Below are 24,395 nucleotides of genomic sequence, written 5' to 3' on the forward strand. Positions count from 1 at the left end.
TTCTTGGATGTATACAGAGCAGAAGCATCACCTTTTCCTTCCTCCAGAGTTTTCATTTAGATGACAGAAAATGTTAAAAGGGTGAAAGAATAACAGCATTAGCAGATAAGGAAGCAGTGGGTCATAAAAATTGAGAACAACCCAGAAAAATAGACAGCTAGAAAAAGAACCAATAAATCCACTGCAAAAATCTCCAGGCAAAAGAACAATTCTTTACAAGCTGGTTTAGGAGAAGACAAAATCTTAATGTGAAAAAAAATTTTTTAATTGGAATAAGCCAGTATGTCTCAGGTAATTAATTATTGTACTACAATTAGAACAGTGAGGGTGGTCGGCCCCTTAAATAATTGGCAATACCAAGTGCTGACAAAGATGTGGAGCAACAAGAGTTCTCATTCACTGCTGATGAATACGCAAAATGCTATAGACATTTTGGCAGATACTTTGGCAGTTTCTTTAAAAAGTAAATATAATTTTGCCATGTAATCCAACAACACTCCTCTCTACTTATCCAACTGACTTTAAATCATATGACCACACAAAAACCCACACTCAAATGTTTATAGTAGTGTTCTAATCATCAAAAGCAAGAAGCAATCAAAATATCCTTCAAATAGGTCAACGGATTAACAAACTGTGGCACATCCATACAATGATATGCCATTTTGCAACTAAAATAAATAAGCTATCAATCCATGAAAAGACGTGGAGTAACTTTAAATACATGTTACCAAGTGAAAGAAGTCAGTTTGAAAGTTCTACATATTGTATGATTCCAAATGTATGACATTCTGGGAAAGGTAAAGTTATAGAGACAATGAAATGTTCAGTAGTTGCCAGAAGTTTGGGCAGAGTGGGGAGGGTTGAAGAAAGGAAGCACAGGGAATTATTTTAGGGTGATAAAACCATTATTTGTGATATTGTAATTGCAAACACATGAATGATGCATATATCAAAGACCTTTGACCTTTTACAGCATAAACAGTAAACTATAATGTATGCAAATTAAAAAAAAATCATTTAGGAAGCTTAGGGAATCCTTAGATTCAATGATGAATGTGGCAAAACACTCTCAGTCCCAAAGATAATATTTAATTAGTAGAATGTTATTTTTTTAATGAGATTTTTCTGTGATAGTTTGAGGGATAGCACAGTATTATGGAACTAGAAAATACTTGGAAGTCAAATATGTCTGCTTTGAGTTCCACCTATCTTCCTTTATATTTGAAAGACCTTAAAGCAGATTTTAATCTGTGAATATCAATTTCCTAATCTAAAAATACCAGTAATTTTCTTCTAATCAAGCATATAAAATTACGTTTATAGTGTCTGACCTATATTACCATAAATGGTAACCATTAGTCTTAATACAGACATTAATCACTCATACTCATGAATTCACTCACTCATGAATGAAATCATTCATTTAACATATATAATTGAAGTGGATTCTATGCCATGTTTCCTACTGAACCTGTGTACATAATGGCAATCAAAAACTGATAGGAACCCTGTTCTGATGAAATTTACAGTGTGGAAAATAATACTAATAAACTACTTTTGAGTTCTTCTCATGTTCTAAGAAATGTTCTAAATATTCTTTCCATATCCCCATGGGAAGATATTATAATTATCTCTACTTTACAGAAAAGGCACCAGAGGCATAGAAGGTTAGCTTGACCACATTCACACAGTCTAGCAGTGGTAAAACCAAGATTCAAACCTATGGTGCTTTGTTCCATAACCCAAGATTTTAACCAGATCCAGCAATCCCACTCCTGGGCATATATCCAGAGAAAAACATTGTTTGACAGGATACATGCACCCCAATGTTCATTGCAGCTCTGTTTACAATAGCCAGGACATGGAAGCAACCTAAATGTCCACATCTTTTCATATGCTTATTGGCCATTTGTATATCTTCTTTGGAGTAATGTTTATTCAAGTTTTCTGCCCATTTTTTTAATTGGACTGTTCATTTTTTGTGGGTGTTGAGTTGTAGGAGTTCCTTATATATTCTGGATATTAACCCCTTATTTATAGATATAAATGTTATTGATTTTGGGTATTGATTTTATTGCCTGCTACAAATTGTATGCTGATATGTAGATTTTGCTAATTTCTGTAGAACAAATTTTCTGTAGATCAATTTCTCCTACTTGACCAATTTTAAACTTTCAATGGTTAATACACAGGCTTGCAAAATCCCTGAACTTTTAACAATCTGCATTAAAAGCCAGTCTAAGCTGGCTCCAGCATTATGCTACCTGCTACTTTAATAAATTATTTGTTTGTTTGTAACGGTTTTTCAATTGATTCTTTTGGAATTTCTACATGTATAATTATATCCTCTGCAAGTAGAGATAACTTTAGCATTTCCACTTCATACAGTTTTAATCATTTCCTATTGTCTAGTTGTGTTAGCTAATAGATCCTACAAACTGTTATATGTTCCTGGAGAGCGTGGCTATCCCTACCTTGCTGATGATTTTAGTAGAGAAGCTTCTAGTATTTCCATTGAATAAGCAAACTTCTGCTCTTGAGTTTGTGTGGATGTTTTTGTTTATGTGTGTGCCTGTGTGTGTGTATGAGTGTGTCAGTGATATATCTAACAACTGCTATTTTACTGAAAGTTTTTAACATAAATTAATGTTCACTTTGCTTTTTGTATAATACCTTTTCTGCTTCTATACTGAATCTATGAGTAATCATATTTTTTCCTAAGTTCTATTAATAGGCTAGACTGCATTCATAAATATCTTAGTAATGAAATACCATTTTATTTCTAAAATAAAATCTCTTTGGTAAGGACTTTCTCGTTGACATTCTATTTTAGTATGCTGTTGTAACTATTACCTACTATATAATTTAAAATGTTTACAAAATATTTATAAGTGTGATTGGTGTATACTTATCTTTTGGGTGGGTATATCAGGCTTTGAAACTTTATAGAATTTTGATTTATTAGTATAGATTTTGAAATTGCCAGGAAGATGGCAAATCTAACTTAATTTGATTCTTAAAAGAAAATTGATTGTTGAAATACATATTTAAATAGTAAAAATCCATTACATAGAAATATTATGTTACATGGAATGAGAACTGTATGTGATTATATTCTACATTTGCTTTTGGATATCAGTTACAGGGCTTACGTTATTTCCATTTTACATGTGAGAAAAATGGATAAATGAAGTGTTTGGTTGGTTTAAATTAGCAGCAATAAAGTCCAACCAATGTTCTCTTTTTTCTTTTAATGTACATGTATATTCATTGTGGCATTACATTTTTTTTTATTCAAACAGAAAATCACAAAAATTATAATCATCCTCATCAGTTCACTCAGTCCCATGTAATTAATTTTTTTTACATCTCGATCTTTTGTTAGCACTTTTATGAATTCACCAGTTTTCCATTAGAGTTCTGAAAATGCTTATTCATTCAGTTCAGAAGAGTAGTCAGTTACCAGAAACCTGTACTTGTCAGAGTCTTTTCCATGAATTCCTTGAAAATGAAACCCTTTTATAGGAACATTTTTGCAAAACCATCAGAGTACACCCAGAACTATCTGTAAATGACAAAAGACTTAAAAATGACCACGGTTAAAGATTTGATGAAAGTTCATAATAATGCAATTGACAAGGAAATTTAGTTATTTCTGAGATATACATTTTAAAGTAATAACTAGAATTATGACTTATAACATTATACCAGAACATATAAGATTTTTAGGAATTTCATATAATATCTGAAACATTTATATTAGCATATTTCCATACAAATAACCCAAAGAAAGTTTAGTATTAGTTGTTTTTTTTTAATTTTTGAATTTTATTTTATTTATTTTTTTTTATACAGCAGGTTCTTATTAGTCATCAATTTTATACACATCAGTGTACACATGTCAATCCCAATCACCCAATTCATCACGCCACCATCCCCACCCCCCCGTGGCTTTCCCCCCTTGGTGTCCACACATTTGTTCCCTACATCTGTGTCTCAACTTCTGTCCTGCAAACCGTTTCATCTGTAGCACTTTTCTAGGTTCCACATACATGCGTTACTATATGATATTTGTTTTTCTCTTTCTGACTTACTTCACTCTGTATGACAGTCTCTAGATCCATCCACGTGTCAACAAATGACCCAATTTCGTTCCTTTTTATGGCTGAGTAATATTCCATTGTATATATGTACCACAACTTCTTTATCCATTCATCTGTTGATGTGCATTTAGGTTGCTTCCATGACCTGGCTATTGTAAATAGTGCTGCAATGAACGTTAGGGTGCATGCGCTCTTTGAATTATGCCTTTCTCTGGGTATATGCCCTGTAGTGGGATTGCTGGATCATATGGTAATTCTATTTTTAGTTTTTGAAGGAACCTCCATACTGTTTTCCATAGTGGCTGTATCAATTTACAGTCCCACCAACAGTGCAAGAGCGTTCCCTTTTCTCCACACCCTCTCCAGCATTTGTTGTTTGTAGATTTTCTGATGATGGCCATTCTAAGTGGTGTGAGGTGATACCTCATTTTATTTTCGATTTGCATTTCTCTAATAATTAGTGACGTTGAGCAGCTTTTCATGTGCTTCTTGGCCATCTGTTTGTCTTCTTTGGAGAAATGTCTATTTAGGTCTTCTGCCCATTTTTGGATAGGGTTGTTTGTTTCTTTAATATTGGGCTGCATGAGCTGTTTATATATTTTGGAGATTAATCCTTTGTCCATTGATTCATTTGCAAATAATTTCTCCCATTCTGAGGGTTGTCTTTTCGTCTTGTTTATGGTTTCCTTTGCTGTGCAAAAGCTTTGAAGTTTCATTAGGTCCCATATTTTTACTTCTGCTTTTATTTCCATTACTCTAGGAGGTGGATCAAAAAAGATCTTGCCATGATTTATGTCAAAGAGTGTTCTTCCTATGTTTTCCTCTAAGAGTTTTATAGTGTCTGGTCTTACATTTAGGTCTCTAATACATTTTGAGTTTATTTTTGTGTATGGTGTTAGGGAGTGTTCTAATTTCATTCTTTTACATGTAGCTGTCCAGTTTTCCCAGCACCACTTACTGAAGAGACTGTCTTTTCTCCATTGTATATCCTTGCCTCCTCTGTCATAGATTAGTTGACCATAGGTGAGTGGGTTTATCTCTGGGCTTTCTATCTTGTTCCATTGATCTATGTTTCTGTTTTTGTGCCAGTACCATATTATCTTGATTACTGTAGCTTTGTAGTACTGTCTGAAGTCAGGGAGCCTGATTCCTCCAGCTCCGTTTTTTACCATCAAGACTGCTTTGGCTATTTGGGGTCTTTTGTGTCTCCATACAAATTTTAAGATATTTTGTTCTAGTTCCATAAAAAATGCCATTGGTAATTTGATAGGGATTGCATTGAATCTGTAGATTGCTTTGGGTAGTATAGTCATTTTCACAATATTGATTCTTCCAATCCAAGAATATGGTATATCTCTCCATCTGTTGGTATCATCTTTAATTTCTTTCATCAGTGTCTTATAGTTTTCTGCAGACAGATCTTTTGTCTCCCTAGGTAGGTTTATTCCCAGGCATTTTATTCTTTTTGTTGCAATGGTAAGTGGGAGTGTTTCCTTAATTTCTCTTTCAGATTTTTCATCATTAGTGTATAGGATTGCAAGAGATTTCTGTGCATTAATTTTGTATCCTGCAACTTTACCAAATTCATTGATTACCTCTAGTAGTTTTCTGGTGGCATTTTTAGTATTCTCTATGTATAGTATCATGTCATCTGCAAACAGTGACAGTTTTACTTCTTCTTTTCCAATTTGTATTCCTTTTATTTCTTTTTCTTCTTCTTCTCTGATTGCTGTAGCTAGGACTTCCAAAACTATGTTGAATAATAGCAGCGAGAGTGGACATCCTTGTCCTTTTCCTGATCTTAGAAGAAATGCTATCAGTTTTTCACCATTGAGGATGACGTTGTCTGTGGGTTTGTTGTATATGGCCTTTATTATGTTGAAGTAGGTTCACTCTATGCTCACTTTCTGGAGAGTTTTTATCATAAATGGGTGTTGAATTTTGTCAAAAGCTTTTTCTGCATCTATTGAGATGATCATATGGTTTTTATTCTTCAATTTGTTAATATGGTGTAACACATTGATTGATTTGTGTATATTGAAGAATCCTTGCATCCCTGGGATAAATCCTACTTGATCATGGTGTATAATCCTTTTAATGTGTTGCTGGATTCTGTTTGCTAGTGTTTTGCTGAGGATTTTTGCATCTATATTCATCAGTGATATTGGTCTGTAATTTTCTTTTATTTTAGTATCTTTGTCTGGTTTTGGTATCAGGGTGATGGTGGCCTCATAGAATGAGTTTGGGAGTGTTCCTTCCTCTGCAATTTTTTGGAAGACTTTGGGAAGGATGGCTGTTAGCTCTTCTCTAAATGTTTGATAGAATTCACCTGTGAAGCCATCTGGTCCTGGACTTTTGTTTGTTGGAAGATTTTTAATCACAGTTTCAATTTCATTACTTGTGATTGTTCTGTTCATATTTTCTATTTCTTCCTGATTCAGTCTTGGAAGGTTATACCTTTCTAAGAAATTGTCCATTCCTTCCAGGTTGTCCATTTTATTGGCATAGAGTTGCTTGTAGTAGTCTCTTAGGATCCTTTGTATTTCTGCAGTGTCTGTTGTAACTTCTCCTTTTTCATTTCTAATATTATTGATTTGAGTCCTCTCCTATTTCTTGATGAGTCTGGCTAATGGTTTATCAATTTTGTTTATCTTCTCTCAAGAACCAGCTTTTAGTTTTATTGATCTTTGTTATTGTTTTCTTTGTTTCTATTTCATTTATTTCTGCTCTGATCTTTATGATTTCTTTCCTTCTGCTAACTTTGGGTTTTGTTTGTTCTTCTTTCTCTAGTTCCTTTAGATATAAGGTTAGATTATTTATTTGAGATTTTTCTTGTTTCTTGAGGTAGGCTTCTATAGCTATAAACTTCCCTCTTAGAACTGCTTTCACTGCATACCATAGGATTTGTATCATCGTGTTTTCATTGTCATTTGTCTCTAGGTAGTTTTTGATTTCCTCTTTGATTTCTTCAGTGATCTCTTGTTTATTTAGTAACGTATTGTTTAGCCTCCATGTGTTTTTGTTTTTTACATTTTTTTCCTTGTAATTCATTTCTAATCTCATAGTGTTGTGGTCAGAAAAGATGCTTGATATGATTTCAATTTTCTTAAATATACTGAGGCTTGATTTGTGACCCAAGATGTGATCTATCCTAGAGAATGTTCCATGCGCACTTGAGAAGAAAGTGTAATCTGCTGTTTTTGGATGGAATGTCCTATAAATATCAATTAAATCTATCTAGTCTATTGTGTCATTTAAAGCCTCTGTTTCCTTATTTATTTTCATTTTGGTTGATCTGTCCTTTGGTGTAAGTGAGGTGTTAAAGTCCCCCACTATTATTGTGTTACTGTCGATTTCCTCTTTTATAGCTGTTAGCAGTTGCCTTATGTATTGAGGTGGTCCTATGTTGGGTGCATGTATATTTATAATTGTTATATCTTCTTCTTGGATTGATCCCTTGATCATTATGTAGTGTCCTTCCTTGTCTCTTGTAACATTCCTTATTTTAAAGTCTATTTTATCTGATATGAGTATTGCTACTCCAGTTTTCTTTTGATTTCCATTTGCATGGAATATCTTTTTCCATCCCCTCACTTTCAGTCTGTATGTGTCCCTAGGTCTGAAGTGGGTCTCTTGTAGAGAGCATATAGGTGGGTCTTGTTTTTGTATCCATTCAGCAAGCCTGTGTCTTTTGGTTGGAGCATTTAATCCATTCACGTTTAAGGTAATTATCAATATGTATGTTCCTATGACCATTTTCTTAATTGTTTTGGGTTTGTTTTTGCAGGTCTTTTTCTTCTCTTGTGTTTCCCACTTAGAGAATTTCCTTTAGCATTTGTTGTAGAGCTGGTTTGGTGGTACTGAATTCTCTTAGCTTTTGTTTGTCTGTAAAGCTTTTGATTTCTCCATCAAATCTGAATGAGATCCCTGCTGGGTAGAGTAATCTTGGTTGTAGGTTCTTCCCTTTCATCACTTTAAGTATATCATGCCAGTCCCTTCTGGCTTGCAGAGTTTCTGCTAAGAAATCAGCTGTTAACCTTATGGGAGTTCCCTTGTATGTTATTTGTCATTTTTCCATTGCTGCATTCAATAAGGCTTCCTGGCCTTGGGTGACTATTTCCTTTCCTATGTTAGGGAATTTTCAACTATAATCTCTTCAAATATTTTCTCGGATCCTTTCTCTCTCTCTTCTCCTTCTGTGACCCCTATAATGCGAATGTTGTTGCGTTTAATGTTGTCCCAGAGGTCTCTTAGGCTGTCTTCATTTCTTTTCATTCTTTTTCCTTTATTCTGTTTGGCAGCAGTGAATTACACCATTCTGTCTTCCAGGTCACTTATCCATTCTTCTGCCTCAGTTATTCTGCTATTGATTCCTTCTAGTGTATTCTTCATATCAGTTGTTGTATCGTTCATCTCTGTTTGTTTGTTCTTTAATTCTAGGTCTTTGTTAAACATTTCTTGCATCTTCTTTATGTTTGTCTCCATTCTTTTTCCGCGGTCCTGGATCATCTTCACTATCATTATTCTGAACTCTTTTTCTGGAAGGATACCTATCTCCACTTCATTTAGTTGTTTTTCTGGGGGTTTATCTCGTTCCTTCATCTGGTTCATAGCCCTCTGCCTTTTCATCTTGTCTATCTTTCTGTGAATGTGGTTTTTGCTCCACAGGCTGCAGGATTGTAGTTCTTCTTGCTTCTGCTGTCTGCTCTCTGGTGGATGAGGCTATCTAAGGGGCTTGTGTAAGTTTCCTGATGGGAGGGACTGGTGGTGGGTAGAGCTGACTGTTGCTCTGGTGGACAGAGCTCAGTAAAACTTTAATCTGCTTGATTGCTGATGGATGGGGCTGGGTTCCCTCCCTGTTGGTTGTTTGGCCTGAGGCAACCCAACACTGGAGCCTACCTGGGCTCTTTGGTGGGGCTAATGACTGTTTCTGGGAGGGCTCAGGCCAAGGAGTACTCCCCCAGAACTTCTGATGCCAGTGTCCTTGTCCCCACAGTGAGCCACAGCCACCTCCCACCCCTGCAGGAGACCCTCCAACACTGGCAGGTAGGTCTGGTTCAGTCTCCTCTGGGGTCACTGCTCCTTCCCCTGGGTCCTGATGTGCATACTACTTTGTGTGTGCCCTCCAAGAGTGGAGTCTCTGTTTCGCCCAGTCCTGTCGAAGTCCTGCAATCAAATTCCACTAGGCTTCAAAGTCTGATTCTCTAGGAATTCCTCCTCCCGTTGCTGGACACCCAGGTTGGGAAGCGTGACGTGGGACTCAGAACCTTCACTCCAGTGGGTGGACTTCTGTGGTATAAGTGTTCTCCAGTCTGTGAGTCACTCACCCAGTAGTTATGGGATTTGATTTTACTGTAATTGAGCCCCTCCTACTGTCTCATTTTGGCTTCTCCTTTGTCTTTAGATGTGGGGTATCTTTTTTGGTGAGTTCCAGTGTCTTCCTGTCGATGATTGTGCAGCAGCTAGTTGTGATTCTGGTGTTCTCACAGGAGGGAGTGAGAGCATGTCCTTCTACTCCACCATCTTGGTTCCTAGTCTTCCAATCAATGTTCTCTTAACCTAAGATAAAAATTCGCTAAAAAGTTTGCTCCCACCCCACTCTAGTGAAGGTAGTGATATACTGAGCCACCCCCTCTCATGCTTGTCATCCTTCTCTTAGCCAATGGTTTAATCAGGGGGTAGAGTAATCAGGGGGTAGAATTTCTGTGTCTGAATAACTAACTGGGCAGCAATGTCTACAAAAACTTTTGTCCCATGATCTTGATGCCATATAGTCAATAACTCAATAAGTGATCTGATGATTTTTGTCCTTCAAGAGATATTTTGTAGTCTTTTCTACCATGTCAATTTATAACTTGGCTTTGTTATTTTAATTTAGGAGAGAAAAGTGTGAAGAATAATAAAATCTTAGATAATATAAAAACAAATGTTTCTCCTTTGTTGAAAAGTAAGCCCTTTAAGGGAAAAATAGACAATTAAATTAGTTAATTACAATTTATCTTTTTTTAATCCTTGTAATGCAATAAAAAACCAGATAATTTTGAAAGCCTATAGATTAGCATGAGTTAAAGAGAATGGCAATAGGTTTTAAATAAGAAGTCTTTGATTATAACTATAATAATGACAATTAATAATACACCCTCCCAAATTTTGTTTTTAAAATAATGGCCTTAAATTGCCTTAACGAGATTCAATATAATTAAAAAACTCCTGTGAATATACTAAATAGCTATAATAAGCCCCATCACTAATTTAATAAAAGACATTTTTTAAAGGGTAGATTTGGAAAGGAAAAGAAAAAAGCGATAGATGCAGGCAAAAAAAATCTCCCTCTTCCGTCTCCCCATGCAGTTATTACTGAGGACAAAATGAGGAGGCAGAATAATGATTAAGTTCTGTTTAGAGAAAGACGAGAAAAATGTACTCTTCTCACTCTAATTCCAAGGCAGAATGTTTTCCAAGCATCAAGACAGTAAAGAATGTGATCATCGAAAGTGGCAAAAGTTAATTCTGTGAGTACTTCAGATCTTACCTCTTTCTGGATTATTTAGTAACCTTCATGCTCTGTTTTCCTTCTCAATTGTCTCCGGATTTACTGCTTCTATTTACTTTCTCTGGCATTCTTTCTCACAAGTGGAGGCTGATTAGTTTTTGTTATGATTCTGTGACTTGATCTCTGTGGAGAATTTGGGGGAAGCAGTGAGAGGTGCATAATGAAAAGATATGTTGCTTGCTTCTACTGAGATTGCAGAATTAAATGTAATGCAAACTTTATGCTAAAAGAAGTGCAATCACTCAAATAAGTTAAGGAAAGATGAGGAATAATGGCACTGTGAATGGTTATTTAGTTAATCTACATTAAAATATATACCAAAATTAATTTTGTCTTCTTAGATAGCAGAATACTCCTTGAGTTGACTTAGAGAGTTGAATAATGTCCTCACTTTCAAATTCATGTGTCACCAAACCAGAACAATTTCCCAGGGAAAATCTGTTAGGCAAATGAGATTTCCCAAATTGTCATAGTTGCCTATTGAGACAAATGAGTTAGTAACTTTCAGAGGACTCACCATTTCTGGGTATTAAAGCGCATGTTGGGTAAGAATTATAAAGTGCATTCAGTCTTTATTCCCATAAGCATAAACTGATTTGATTAACTGAAACCTAGAAGAAATTTAGGCAAAATGCAGCATTAATAGGCAAGCAATGAAAATTAGTATCAAAAATATTTGTTGGCTCTAATATTGCACTCTTTTAAGTAATGAATTCAAAAACTCCATTCAAACCTTGCCCACTTTTAGAGGACTTCCTTAGCCAAGGCAACCTGGAAGATGCCTCATTTCATTTTCATCTTTATAATAATGTCATCAAACCCAATTTCATTCATTCTGTTAGTTTTATATATTATTTAATTTACAAATTATATTCATATTTCTCATATTTACAGTTATAGTTTAACTTCCTAGAGAGCTGAGGGCTTCCCTTACTTTTTGAAAACTTTGTAATATCTATTAAGCCTCCTTGAACATATAAGGCATCTAATATATATATTATAAAACATCAATTGAACAGATAAGCTAACATTTAGTGTGCCTAAAAATAACTTGTACAAATAATCAAACATTTTAATTGGCAGGAACAAACTCTAACCCCAATCTAAAATTCTATTTCACTAAATCTGAATTCAAATTTGTGATTTTGTTTTTGATATTTGTCTGTGGTCCAAGGAATTCACATGGGAAAATACTGCATAACTTTTACTCCTCACAACAAACATATGAGATAGGTACTATCATCTCATTCACAAAATTTGTGTCAATTATCATTTATAAGGCAGGTATTTAAACTTGGCACCAAATATACAAAAATAAAGCATTCTTGAGATGTTCAGCTGCTAGTACATTTGTTCCAACTATCTCAGAAAGAATAAGGAAAATATAATTTTCTTGTTAAAAGTTTTCATCCTTTGACCTCTTTCTCTGTCATGCAGCTTTGTTCCTCTTTGCAGGTCCTATTTTCATCTTTACATCATTTGTATGATTGTCTGTAGAGAATGTAGCTAGTTCTGCATGATAATTTGGATAGAAAAATTATTAGCTAGTTGGCTTAGGTTATATTCCATGTTTATAGCTTTTCTGCTCCTTACTTTATGTGATTCTTCAAGTAGCAGTTGTAGAGGTTAGAAAAGCTAAAAAAAATTAAAGAAATATATGCCAATATATTTGTTATCATTGTTTCTTTCTATCCATGCTTAATAATTCTATCAGTAGTAGCTATTTCATTGGAAATACCTTGCACAGCAATCCTCTTAGGGGAGTTTGGAACGCCTTGTCAAAAGACATACTAAACAACCTATTCCTATAACTATCACAGATCAATCTCTTGGTAGGAAATAGAAAATAAGGACACAAGTAGGATTATTTTTTCAAATTCACTTCTGGGGATCCCAGCTGTCTTTTTAAATCACCTCTCCTTTTCTGCCTAGCTCTTCATTTACATCCCTGTCCAGTCTCAAAGAGAGAACACTCATCCAGATCCAAAAAACAAAAACTAACATGTCAATGATTGACAAAATACTTATTATCATGAAGAATGACAGTCAGATCAAACACTTCAAAAGCTTGTTGATTCACACCAGAGTGCAAAGCAAGAAGAAAGACTGACTAATTGGAAATAGTATGAATACAATTATTGACATGATTCTGATTATGTTTCAGAGCAAAGAATGTTTCTTTTTTAAAGCATGGAATAATGGCCCTCCATATTCTAATTCTCTAATTTAAGTTAATATACTCATTTACCTAGAAAAAAATTATCTTTTTCTGGAATTCTTTGAAGTTTTCTTTATGCATTTAGGCGGCTATAATAGAATACCATAGACTGGATGACTTAGAAACAACAGAAATTTATTTTTCACAGTTCCAGAGCTGGGAAATCCAAGATCAAGGTGTCAGCAGATTCAGTGTCCGGTGAGAGCCTGCTTCCTGGTTCATAGATGGCCATCTTCTCATTGTGACCTCACATGGTGGAAGATGACAAAGAAACTCTGGGGCCTCTTTAAAAAGAACACTAATCTCATTCATGAGGGCTCCAGCCTCATGATCTAATCACTTCCCAAAGGCCCCACCCCCAAATACCATCATGTTGAGTATTAGGATTTCAACAGATGAGTCAGGGGGTGGGAAGATTCAAACATTTGGTCTAAAGCTATGTCTACTAGCTTGTATTTAATTATTCTATTCTGAAACAAATAAAGTCAAACTCTTTTAAGCTGGCAAACTTTCTAAATAAACATAAATATATGAAACAAAAATTTTCATTATTATTCAAAATATTAAAATCCCATTATTCTTTCTTTGTTCCTCCATTCACCATTTACAAGAGCTCTGTTGAAAATACCACCATCATTATTCCCATAAAATTAAACATAAAAAAGTAGGTGAATGTTTGTGGGTTTTTGAATTATTAAGTTATGTAAAGTAATATCAACCTCATTGGAGATTATGGTCCATTTCCCGCACCTACTGACAAAAATCTTATGAAATCCTGTACTAACTTAGCTGATAGATGCTATTTGTAATCCAACTGAAACAGAATCAACAGTGGTTAAACAATGATTAGAATAATTTAATACTGTATTTTAATACCTTGTGTTAAAATTAAATACTAAATTGTGACAGGACTTAAAAATTCCTCAAGCAGACAAAACCATTTAAGCAATGTAAGCAAAACTAAACCCAGTTTATTTAATGAACAGAAGGGAAGCTTAACTTAAGTTATTTTATTTTACTTTTTTTTTGGTAAATGTCTGTGGATATCATAAAAGAAACAAGTTATCTTCCTAAAATGGTATGAGATAATCACTCAACCAATCCCGTGCAGTCTGGAAAGTCCCATAATTATTTTAGCCAATCATTGTAAAGCTTAAACACCTTCCTCACTTTCCACTTTATAAACCATCCTGTAACATCATGCCCCTAAACTTCGTAAAAGTTTTGAATCAAAAGCTCTTTATTTGTGAACTCTTCTTACATGCACAGTAAACTCTTACTAAATATTATTTTATTGATCTGGTGGTTTTCATTTTGCTTTTTCTGGATTTTTGACACTTGTAAGCCAGCAGAAATTCAGTGGCTATGACAAATTCTTGACAAAACATAGAATTATATATTGACCTAACAAACCCATCATTACCTACTCTGTCCTCTTTCTTATAATCTTAAAAGCAAACAAGACAGAGTCAATTTGGTTTCAAATAGTATTCTTTCAATAAAAACAATCAGATATATTTTACCTTTTACTTTCCCTTTGAAATATCAAAAATATGAATAAATAAATCCTTAATACTGGCAGTCTATTTGAGCACAAAGATAATTAAACAAGCCTGGTTCTCTGTGCCACAGAACAGACAATTAGTTTGGACCATATGAAAGTGCAAAATTTTCTGACAAATTTGCAGTAGAAAAGCATAAGTATTCATGGATCACAAAATGCTTGGAGGGCCAAAGATCATCCCCACAAAGCTCAAACCAGAGAAACAAATCAAAGTTTCTTTATTATTAAACTATAAGGGAAAGAGGGGAGTGGGATGAATTGGGAGATTGGGATTGACATATATACACTACTATGTATAAAATAGATAATTAATGAGAACCTACTGTATAGCCTAGGGAACTCTACTCAGTGCTCTGTGGTGACCTAAATTGGAAGGAAATCCAAAAAAATGGGATGTATGTATACTTATGTCTGACTCACTTTTCTGTACAGCAGCAACTGACACAGCAGTGTAAAGAAATCATACTTTAATTAAATAAAAAATTAAAAAAAATAAAATATGAAACTTCACCCCCATAATACAAAAATTGATGGACTTACCAATTTAAAATCTAAATTACAGAAATAAAAATAAATTAACCATACTCTGGCTTCTGGTAACTGCTGAGTAGCTTGGTAGGGTTAATGCCCCACGGATAACAATCACAAAATCAAGAAAAAATTTTTAAAAGTAACGTATTTAAAGGCATTGGAGAGTAATCAGAAGTAAAGAATGCAGAATCTGGAGGAGAGTTTACAGTTGAAAGATGAGAACTGCCCTGGGGAAATTGTGACATTTTGTGGAGGGCAATCTTATACCCAAGTGGCCAGTTTAGCAGAAAGATGCAGTTCACTCTGGAAGACAGAGTATGGCACTAGAGCAGCTGGAAAATTAGGGAGGGAAACCTAGAAGGTAGAAAGATGCACAAAGAGGGACTTCAAAGTATTCATGTAAACTCTGCTCAAATCCCTGACTTACTACTAAAGTATGAATATATGGGGATACCCTTATCAGGACTGGCATAAAAGGCAGAGCTAAAACCAGAAAGAACTGGGAAGGATTACAGTACTGTCCCTTCAAATTTCTCTTTTGAACATGGATTATTTGCAAGTATATGTCTTAATTTGCAAACATATAGTAATTTTCCAGTTATCTTCTATATTATTGACTGCTTTATTAATTGCACTGTGGTTAAAAGACATACAAGTGACTGTTGATGATTTCATTTCTTTGAAAGTTATAGAGATTGTTCTATGGCTTAGTATATGGCTAATTTTGACAAGCATTTTATAATTAATTCAAAAGAATGTATATTCTACAGTTTTAAAGTATAGTATCCCCTAAGTATAATTAAGCCACATTTGTTTATTTTGTTCTTTAACTCTTCTGTATAACTTTTAATTATCTTTAGTGGTTTATTTTGTTCACTAAAACAGTGATCCCACTGTAATTACAGGTGTGTATGGCTCTTTTGTTTCTGTCAATATCTGCTTTTTTATATTTTAGGCTCCATTAATATGTGCATACATTTGGAATAGTTTTATCTTCCAGGTTACTTAAATATTTAACTATTTTGAACTCTCTTTTATTTCTAGCAATACTATTTGCATTTAAAAATGCATTTTTAACATTTAGGTAGCAATATTTTGACTTTTTCTTGTTTAGTGTTTACATGTTACGTATCTTTAAATCCTCTCACTTTCAATTTCTCCTTAACCTTCTATTTTGGATGTGTTTTGCTTTTTTAGTTTGGTTTTAGTGTTTTTTCCCTAGCTCAACCGATTCTCTTTTTAATGTCATAACTTACTGTTTTATATTAATTAAATTACTCAAATAAATGTGAATCTTCCTTCTTCCTATTTGCTTTCTGTCTCATTTTTCTTCTAAAGTTCTTTTCTATGTATTTTAACTGATTATATTTTTACTTAAAAATTTTTTCTTCTCCTGTAGTAATTCAATGATTTTACAGATGGATGATTTTACAGTAATTCAATGATTTTACAATACTTCTGATGGTCCCACTTAAGATTTTTTGATTTTATGATGGTGTGAATGTGATACACATTCAGTAAAATTCATACTTCAAATTTTGAATTTTGATCTTTTGCAGGCCAGTGATAATGCAGTATGATGTGCTCATTATGCTGGGCAGTGACAGTGAGCCACTGCCCCCAGTCAACCACAGCCAGATCACAAGGGTAAACAACCAACATACTTACAACCATTCTGTATCCATACAACCTTTCTGCTTTTCACCTTCAGTACAGTATTCAATAAATTACGTGAGATGTTCAACACCTTATCATAAAATAGGCTTTGTGTTAGGTAATTTTGCCCAGCTGTAAGCTAATGTAATTGTTCTGAACATATTTAAGGTAGGCTAGGCTAAGCTATGATGTTCGGTAGCTTTGGTGTTTTAAGTGCATTTTTGACCTATGATATTTTAACTTGTGATGGGTTTATTGGGACATAACCTCATTGTAAATTGAGGAAGATCTGTACTTTACTCTCTTTAATCGCTTACTTTTGAAATTGCAAGATGAATTCTGGACTTGTTAAGCCAAATATAATATAGAACATTTGTCTCTTTCTGAAAAATACAAGGTTATAAAACATCTTAAATCCACTTGTTTCCTCCTGATATATGCTATTGAGATTGTGGTTATATATTTGCCACTGAGATTTGCCAGGATACCTGTCCAACATGGCAAGCCCTGGACTCCATTTTTTTTTTTTTTTTTTTCCTCTAACCATTCCCACCCTAACCTGCTCAAACTTTCTAAAGTTCTGTTCAATTACTCATTCTTCCAGCCACATCTCAGGTATCACCAAGTACCTCTAGGAGAAAGCCACACCCAGTGCTAAGTTCACCTGTCAGAGCTTCCTGCTACCTTAGACATTTGCCCTGAAATTCTACACTGCCTTGTCGGCTCTCCATTGCTTTCCGCTACATCAGGATCTCTCTTCTAATGTCCTTATACACACAGTAATTCCATAGATGAGATTTAGAGATTAGATCAACTGTGTATAAAAGAAAGGCTTAACAATCTTTATCTTAAATGCTTAGACTCTTCATGCAAAACTGGCTTGATCAGAAATAGATAAGAAGGATACTTTTGGTTTTTACTGCCAAATATATTTTCATGAGACATAACGGGCACAGTGATTTCTGATTTTCAAGTGTCTTGACAATGGAGGCATGAAGTTTACAGAGTTTAAGAAGGAACTCCCCTCTTTCAGCCATGACACTGCACCTTACAGTGCCAAGATTTCTTTTTCTGTTTCCTTTTTGTTTTTAATAAAAAAGCTATGTTCAGGTAAATTGATCTTCCTTTGGCTTTGCCTGAAGGACTAGGCGTGGCTAAGAAGTGTTTTTTTCTTTATTAAAAACACCTACCAGGGGCTTCCCTGGTGGCGCAGTGGTTGAGAATCCGCCTGCCGATGCAGGGGACATGGGTTCGAGCCCTGGTCTGGGAAGATCCCACATGCCGCGGAGCGACTAGGCCCGTGAGCCACAACTACTGAGCCTGCGCGTCTGGAGCCTGTACTCCGCAACAAGAGAGGCCACGGTGGTGAGAGGCCCGCGCACCGCAATGAAGAGTGGCCCCCGCTTGCCGCATCTAGAGAAAGCCCTCGCACAGAAACGAAGACCCAATCAATCAATCAATCAATCAATAAATCTAAAAAACAAACAACAACAACAAAAAACACCTACCAGCTGCATAGCACAGGGAGATCACCTCGGCTTTGTGACCATAGAAGGGTGGGATAGGGAGGGTGGGAGGGAGACGCAAGAGGGAGGGGATATGGGGATATATGTATACATATAGCTGATTCACTTTGTTATACAGCAGAAACTAACAACATTGTAAAGCAATTATACTCCAATAAAGATGTAAAACAATAAAAATTTAAAAATAAAAACATCTGCCAGACTTAAGTCCACTGCTGGTGGTTGAGCAAGGTAGTCATTACAATAGTCAATGTTTAGTCATTTGTGTTAGATGACATTTGCATTTTGATTTCTGTGCACCCAGATATGTTAGGTAAGTGTTTATGCATGAATAAGATGAAAAGGGAAATCCTTACGGAATAAGAGTCATAGAAAGTACGTTTCTCCTTTCTGTCTATGAAAAACATGGGCTGAGATACGCTGACACAACAGCAAAAGATAATCAGAAAGAATATTCCTTGCTAAGTAACAAGGCTTACGACTAATTGAAACATTTAATATAATAAATATATACCACTGAAAATCAAAGGCTCATTTCATTTGGCGAAATATACTGACTCTGTTAATATATAGCACATTGCAGGCAAAAAGATTATCTAGAGAACTCATCAACATGCATTGGGGAGAAAATATGAAGCAAGGAAGAAGCAAATTTTATATGCCAACCTCTGTTCTTCTAAGCATAACCCACAGGTTTCAGAATTTAAGATTCTATTTGCCAACTTTCTCCTGAAGGGAGCAAAGAAAGCATGATATTTTACAGCCACAATTTTGTCCCTTCTGTTACATTCTATGCTCCTGGAATGAAATCTATTGTCTCTATCCCAGTAATAATATATAGGATAAGCAACACTTGCCTCTCACCAAAATAAATATTCTACAGGTACTATTTTGTGTATAATAGACCCCCTTTCCTTTTAGGCATTACAGCCATACTCTGTCAATCCCTGCTGATATCCTGATATCTCTCAGAATAGTTAGTACTATTAAAGAAGCAGTTGCCCCAGGTTGTACCACTTTTTGTTTAAAGAGTGGATTTTAAGAGCTGAGGAATTTTTTTTTTTTTTTTACAGCCAAAGAACTTTATCTGAATTTCCTTCATTTACTTAGAAAAGTATAATTGTCAATGGCTACTGATAAGAAGAGTAATTCAGTACCTGTAGACAAAGGCTGAAGTAGGAAAGTCTGAGTCCTAGACTCATATTTCAATAGTATTGGCAACAATGAAAAATGTAAGTTAAATTAGATTCTTCATATTCTCCTATCCTCCATTTAAAAAAAAAATTCAGTATCTTGAGGTGATGAACATGGAATTTGTTAAAGGAAAAAAAAAGTAGGAAGAGGAAGAAGAGAATGATGAGCAGGAAGAGGTACACGAGGAAGAATAATGACAAGAACATCATATTCATGTAACACTTTATGCAAGGTTTTGCACTAAATTCTATGTACTAAGCTACCCATAATCATCTTCAAAATTCATAGCTTCATTCACGTACCCTTAGAGCTATTGTAAGGATTATTTTGGATTATTGTGGGGACTAATATTATCACCATTTTCCAGATGAGAAGCCTGTGGTTTAGACAGGATATGTGACTTGTCCACTGTTGTATTTATAAGAGGATTCAAAACGAGACCTGGCTGCAGAGTGTATAGGAGTAACCACTATTATGGACTTCCTCTCCTTTTAGAAATGCTAAACCAAGAGGCTGATCTAATTTGGGTTCCAATGAAAATCTACGCTTATTTTATAAAATTCATTTTGTACTAGATAGAATAAGAAATTCAATTCTAATCCCTTCAGGTCAGAAATCAGGATGGACAACTCACAGGGAGAGCTGAGAATAAGTGTATTCAGAAAATGAGCTCCTTATTTCCCCCTGCAGAAGTCTCCTTTGTCTCTCTTCCTGTATCTCTGGTCTGCAGAGCAAACCAGGGCAAATCAGGAAGCAGATTAACTGTGTACACATTTAAACTAATCAATTTGTTCCAAATGTATTGCAGTCACTTTAACAAGTAAAGCTAAACTGAATGCTGCAATAAAAAGGAGGAATAAAGAGAACTGAATATATAAGGCACAATCATCAGTTTTAAACAAAAAGAAATCTCAAAATCAATGAAACATGCTCCTTCCTTTCTTCACAAACAGCCCCAACAAGGGAGGGGAGCTAGCATTACCTCTGAAGACTATTATGGTTCATAAAATATAATTAGAAAAAAGGAAATTTCTACTTTCAAAAAAATGTCTTAAGCCAGTCTTACAGATTTATTATATAATGGCTTCTTCTCTACTCCTCTGCCCTAACATCTGGATTTGGGAGTCAGTCAACACACTAACTTTAAGTAGGGAATGGAAAATTAGAAGACCCTTCTTCTCCCTTAGAATAAATAACTCTCTAAAGTTCCTTCAACCAGCAAAAAGAGAATAATGCTCCAAACTGCACAATGACATTGCTTTCTTTCTTTCCCTTTAGGAACAATAGTCTTTTCACCCATACTTCATCCTACTTCTGCCAGACCCTGTCTTTCCCAGGAGTTTCATTTGTCTGGATTTTCCTCTCTTAGGACACCCTTTACCAGCTCCAGCTGAATGAAGTAAGCTTTTATCTTTACTTCACAAAGAGTTTTCAGAATAGAGAAACTTTAATTACAACCCTTTAGAGAGTCAACTGAGTTATTTAGAATTGTTGCCTGAATCCTCTAATTTTACCCAACCTTGTCTTTGGGGCTAGCGAACTGTGGTGGAAAAAGCAGGTGTTTTTAAACAAATCAATCTTTATAAAAATCTCTCCTGTACCATTAAAAAGCTGGTGGTCATAGGTGAATCATATCACCTACCCTCATTAAAAAAATGGAGATCATAATTCCTGTGATATAGGGGTATTAGGAGATAACATATGGGATGCATCTAGTATGATCTTAGCACATACTGGGAGACTATTTTGGAATTTTTGGAAAGAAACTGGGGATTATACAAGTGTTTAGGTGTTGTGGAAAAGAAGAGAGGTGAGGAGTAAGGGAGATGTACTGGTCTTCACAAGAAGAAAATATGGCAAGCTGTGGTGACCGTGAGATTAGCTCAGGATTCAGAGTATGTTGATGACTGGGGGAAGAATTTGTAGGCCCTCTCCCCTCCCACAAAAATACCCCTGTTATCAAATACCTCGAACAATAAATCAGCCTTTACTACCTCTCCTGTTACTTCAACCCCTCAGAAAACTCCTGAGATGAAGGATAAACATGAAGTCCTTAGGAACAGGCAAGGCATCATCTTCACTCCAGTAGGACTCTTTTCTTCCACAGCCTCAAGCAAGGCACATCATAGTTCACCTTTCTAGAACTCATGGCTTTGTACCCGGTGAAGGAAGACACCTTAGCATCTGTTGCCTCAGGTTTTTTTGGAAATGAAAGGTGAAGTTAGGAGGACTAGGTGTCCCTATACCACTCAAGCACATGGTGATATAGATTTGGGTCAGTATCAGTGTCAAGTGGCCTGTTCTGATAGGTGGCCTGCAACCCTTGGCTAAATATAGATTTTATGAAAGGGAGATACATCATTCCATTACTTTCTATTCATATTTTTGAGAGAAGTATGCACCTAAGACGCAACATCACAAATTGATGGTAATAAAAGTGGTGGTAGTAACAAGGAAAATAATAATTTTAATAATAGCAAAGTAAATAATCATTGTTAAGTAATTACTAGGAAACATCTCTGGGATGATTATGTTAAAAGCATTATTTTATATAATTTTTATTAAAAGTATGTAAGTTTTGGTGTACTTATTTTACAGATGAGATGACCAAGGCTTATATCAATTAAGTGTTATGCCCAGATCCACACAACTACTTAAACTACTTAGTGGCATAGCTGAGACTCCAGAAAAGGGGCAATTTGTTCAGTATGGTCCCAAGAGGTTGGACAGAAACCAGATTTTAGAAACTAACACCCTAAACACTGCAACGATGCAAAAGGGTTGGGACTATGCTCTCAGTGGATTCAGGTATTTTCTTTGATATGTGTTGTTGTGTGCATGTATTTCCTATATTTTGGGCAACATGCAGCCACAGTAATCCTAACATGTGGATATCAATTCCAAGTTTACTGATAAACTATCTGAAGCTTAGAGAGATTACATAATTTCTTTAAGATTACTTCCATTATAGCATAAAAAATGAAATTCAAATTAAATCCAAGTCTCCTGGGGTTTCTCCATACTTCATTTCTTCTACGGTTGATGGTAAGTTTACTTGGTAAAAGATGATTTATATTTAAATATATTTTATATTACCTGAGAAAAATGTATATCAATTACTATTTTTGGTGTATTTCATTTCATTTAGTCATTAGGTGTAATAGTCAAGCAAAGCTGTGAATGTGAAAGCTCTTGACAAAGTTGTCGTGGACACTTTGGTGGAAATGTGAAAGGCTTCTGCAGTTCAACCTTGTGAAGGTAGTAGTATAGTGGTGTGATGATAAATGCTTAGCCCACTGGGTCTCTGGTAAGGGGGAAGCTCTGATATAAAGAGTGTACCAATTTTCATGGTATAAATGCTCTCACCGTGACCAATTTCAAGCTGTCAACATAATGTCACTCAAGAAGGAGTCAAGAAGAAAAGTACACAGTGCACTCAGAAACTGTTGCAAGCCAGACCAGCACACTATTGAAGGTCCTGACACAAAAGCCACCCTTTAATCTGAGCATAAAAGACGTAATGAACTGAAATGTTGCTACTTGAGAGTCAACACCAAGCAAATACCGCTGCAAAAAGAAAAAGCCAAATTTTATCCCGTGGATATCTTGGATACTGCACAGTATTGGCTTTTTATTTTTTTGTATTTTGCCCCTCTGCACGGCATGCGGGATCTTAGCTCCCCTACGAGGGATCGAACCCATGCCCCCCTGCAGTGAAAGCATGGAATCCTAACCACTGGACTGCCAGGGAAGTCCCTGGACAGTATTGACTTTATGTTACATCCAATGTAGTTCAGATTTTGAACCTTTCAACTTCACTTTATTCCTTCCATGGCCACATTTCTAAGATATTTTATAATTTCCTTTTCTATAAATTCAAGAAATGGTACCAGTGCTAAATTGGACTTCTTGCAGAAAGGTGAATCACATTCATCAAAAATAACAGGCGATATTGAGCAGACAAACTTATTCCTTTCTTTCATTGCCCCAGTAAATCATTCATTTATGGAAAAAGACTTTAAGGACACCCTAATAATTTCACTTCCACAACTCCACTAGTATCAAGTCCTCAGCATGGAAGGTGTTAAGAGGAAACTTTGATAAATAACATCTCCCAAAGCAAGGAATGGTTTTAAACCAACCACAAGAACACTTGAATGGGGTAGGTATCACTTGGCTTCAGACAAACTGCTCAGTCTACTGAGGAACCTAATAATTCTGGATTATTGAGCCATCATGGGAGAAAAATTAGTTTCCATGACATCATTTTGAGATTTTTTTCAATATATATTTATTAGCTTCAGTCTTTTGCAAGGTCCGTAGGTGTTGTAAGAGGAATAAAAAGAAAATCATAGTTACCTTGATTTGACAACATTTACGCAAATATAGTAATAGAAAATACCTATTAGAGTGTGAAAGGTCACACCAGTACATATATATTGTAGGGGCTAGAAAGGTACACAAAATGGCAGGATTTTATGAACTAATGTAATTTTGAGGAGGATTCATAAAGGTACCGAGACGCAAGTCTGCATTTGAAATTGTATGAGACATAGAGATGAAAAATCATCCCCAAGAAATGTGGACAAGGGAGACAGATTGGATGATTGCATCAGGAGAATAAATTTGAACTATTCCAGGAATTAATTCAGCCCATCATTAATGGAAAGAAAACTCCTTAGGGAAAAAGAGTTTAGGAAAGAGCTGTCATGCTTACATAACTTCAAAAGGCGGCTTATGAAAATTAACAACTTGGACCCAGTATAAGGGGAAAAAAAGACTTGAATTTTGCAGCTGTGTAATTTATTTTTTCCCATTCGAACTCTGTTGAACTTTTAGTTCCTTTTTTCAGCTCATAAATGTATGATCCACATCTTTTTCTGAAAAACTGTCATGGATCATATAATCATTGGTTTCATAATGTTTTCTTAAGTTATTCGTTCTCACAACAAAATCCCACAAAGAAATATACTCTCCCTTTTCCAGACAACCATAGATTTCACGTTCTATTTTCTGTCTTCCCAACCTTTATAGATGCTTAGGAACA

This window comes from Eschrichtius robustus, chromosome 1, assembly GCF_028021215.1.
Source record: "Eschrichtius robustus isolate mEscRob2 chromosome 1, mEscRob2.pri, whole genome shotgun sequence".
In the NCBI taxonomy this organism is placed as follows: domain Eukaryota; kingdom Metazoa; phylum Chordata; class Mammalia; order Artiodactyla; family Eschrichtiidae; genus Eschrichtius; species Eschrichtius robustus.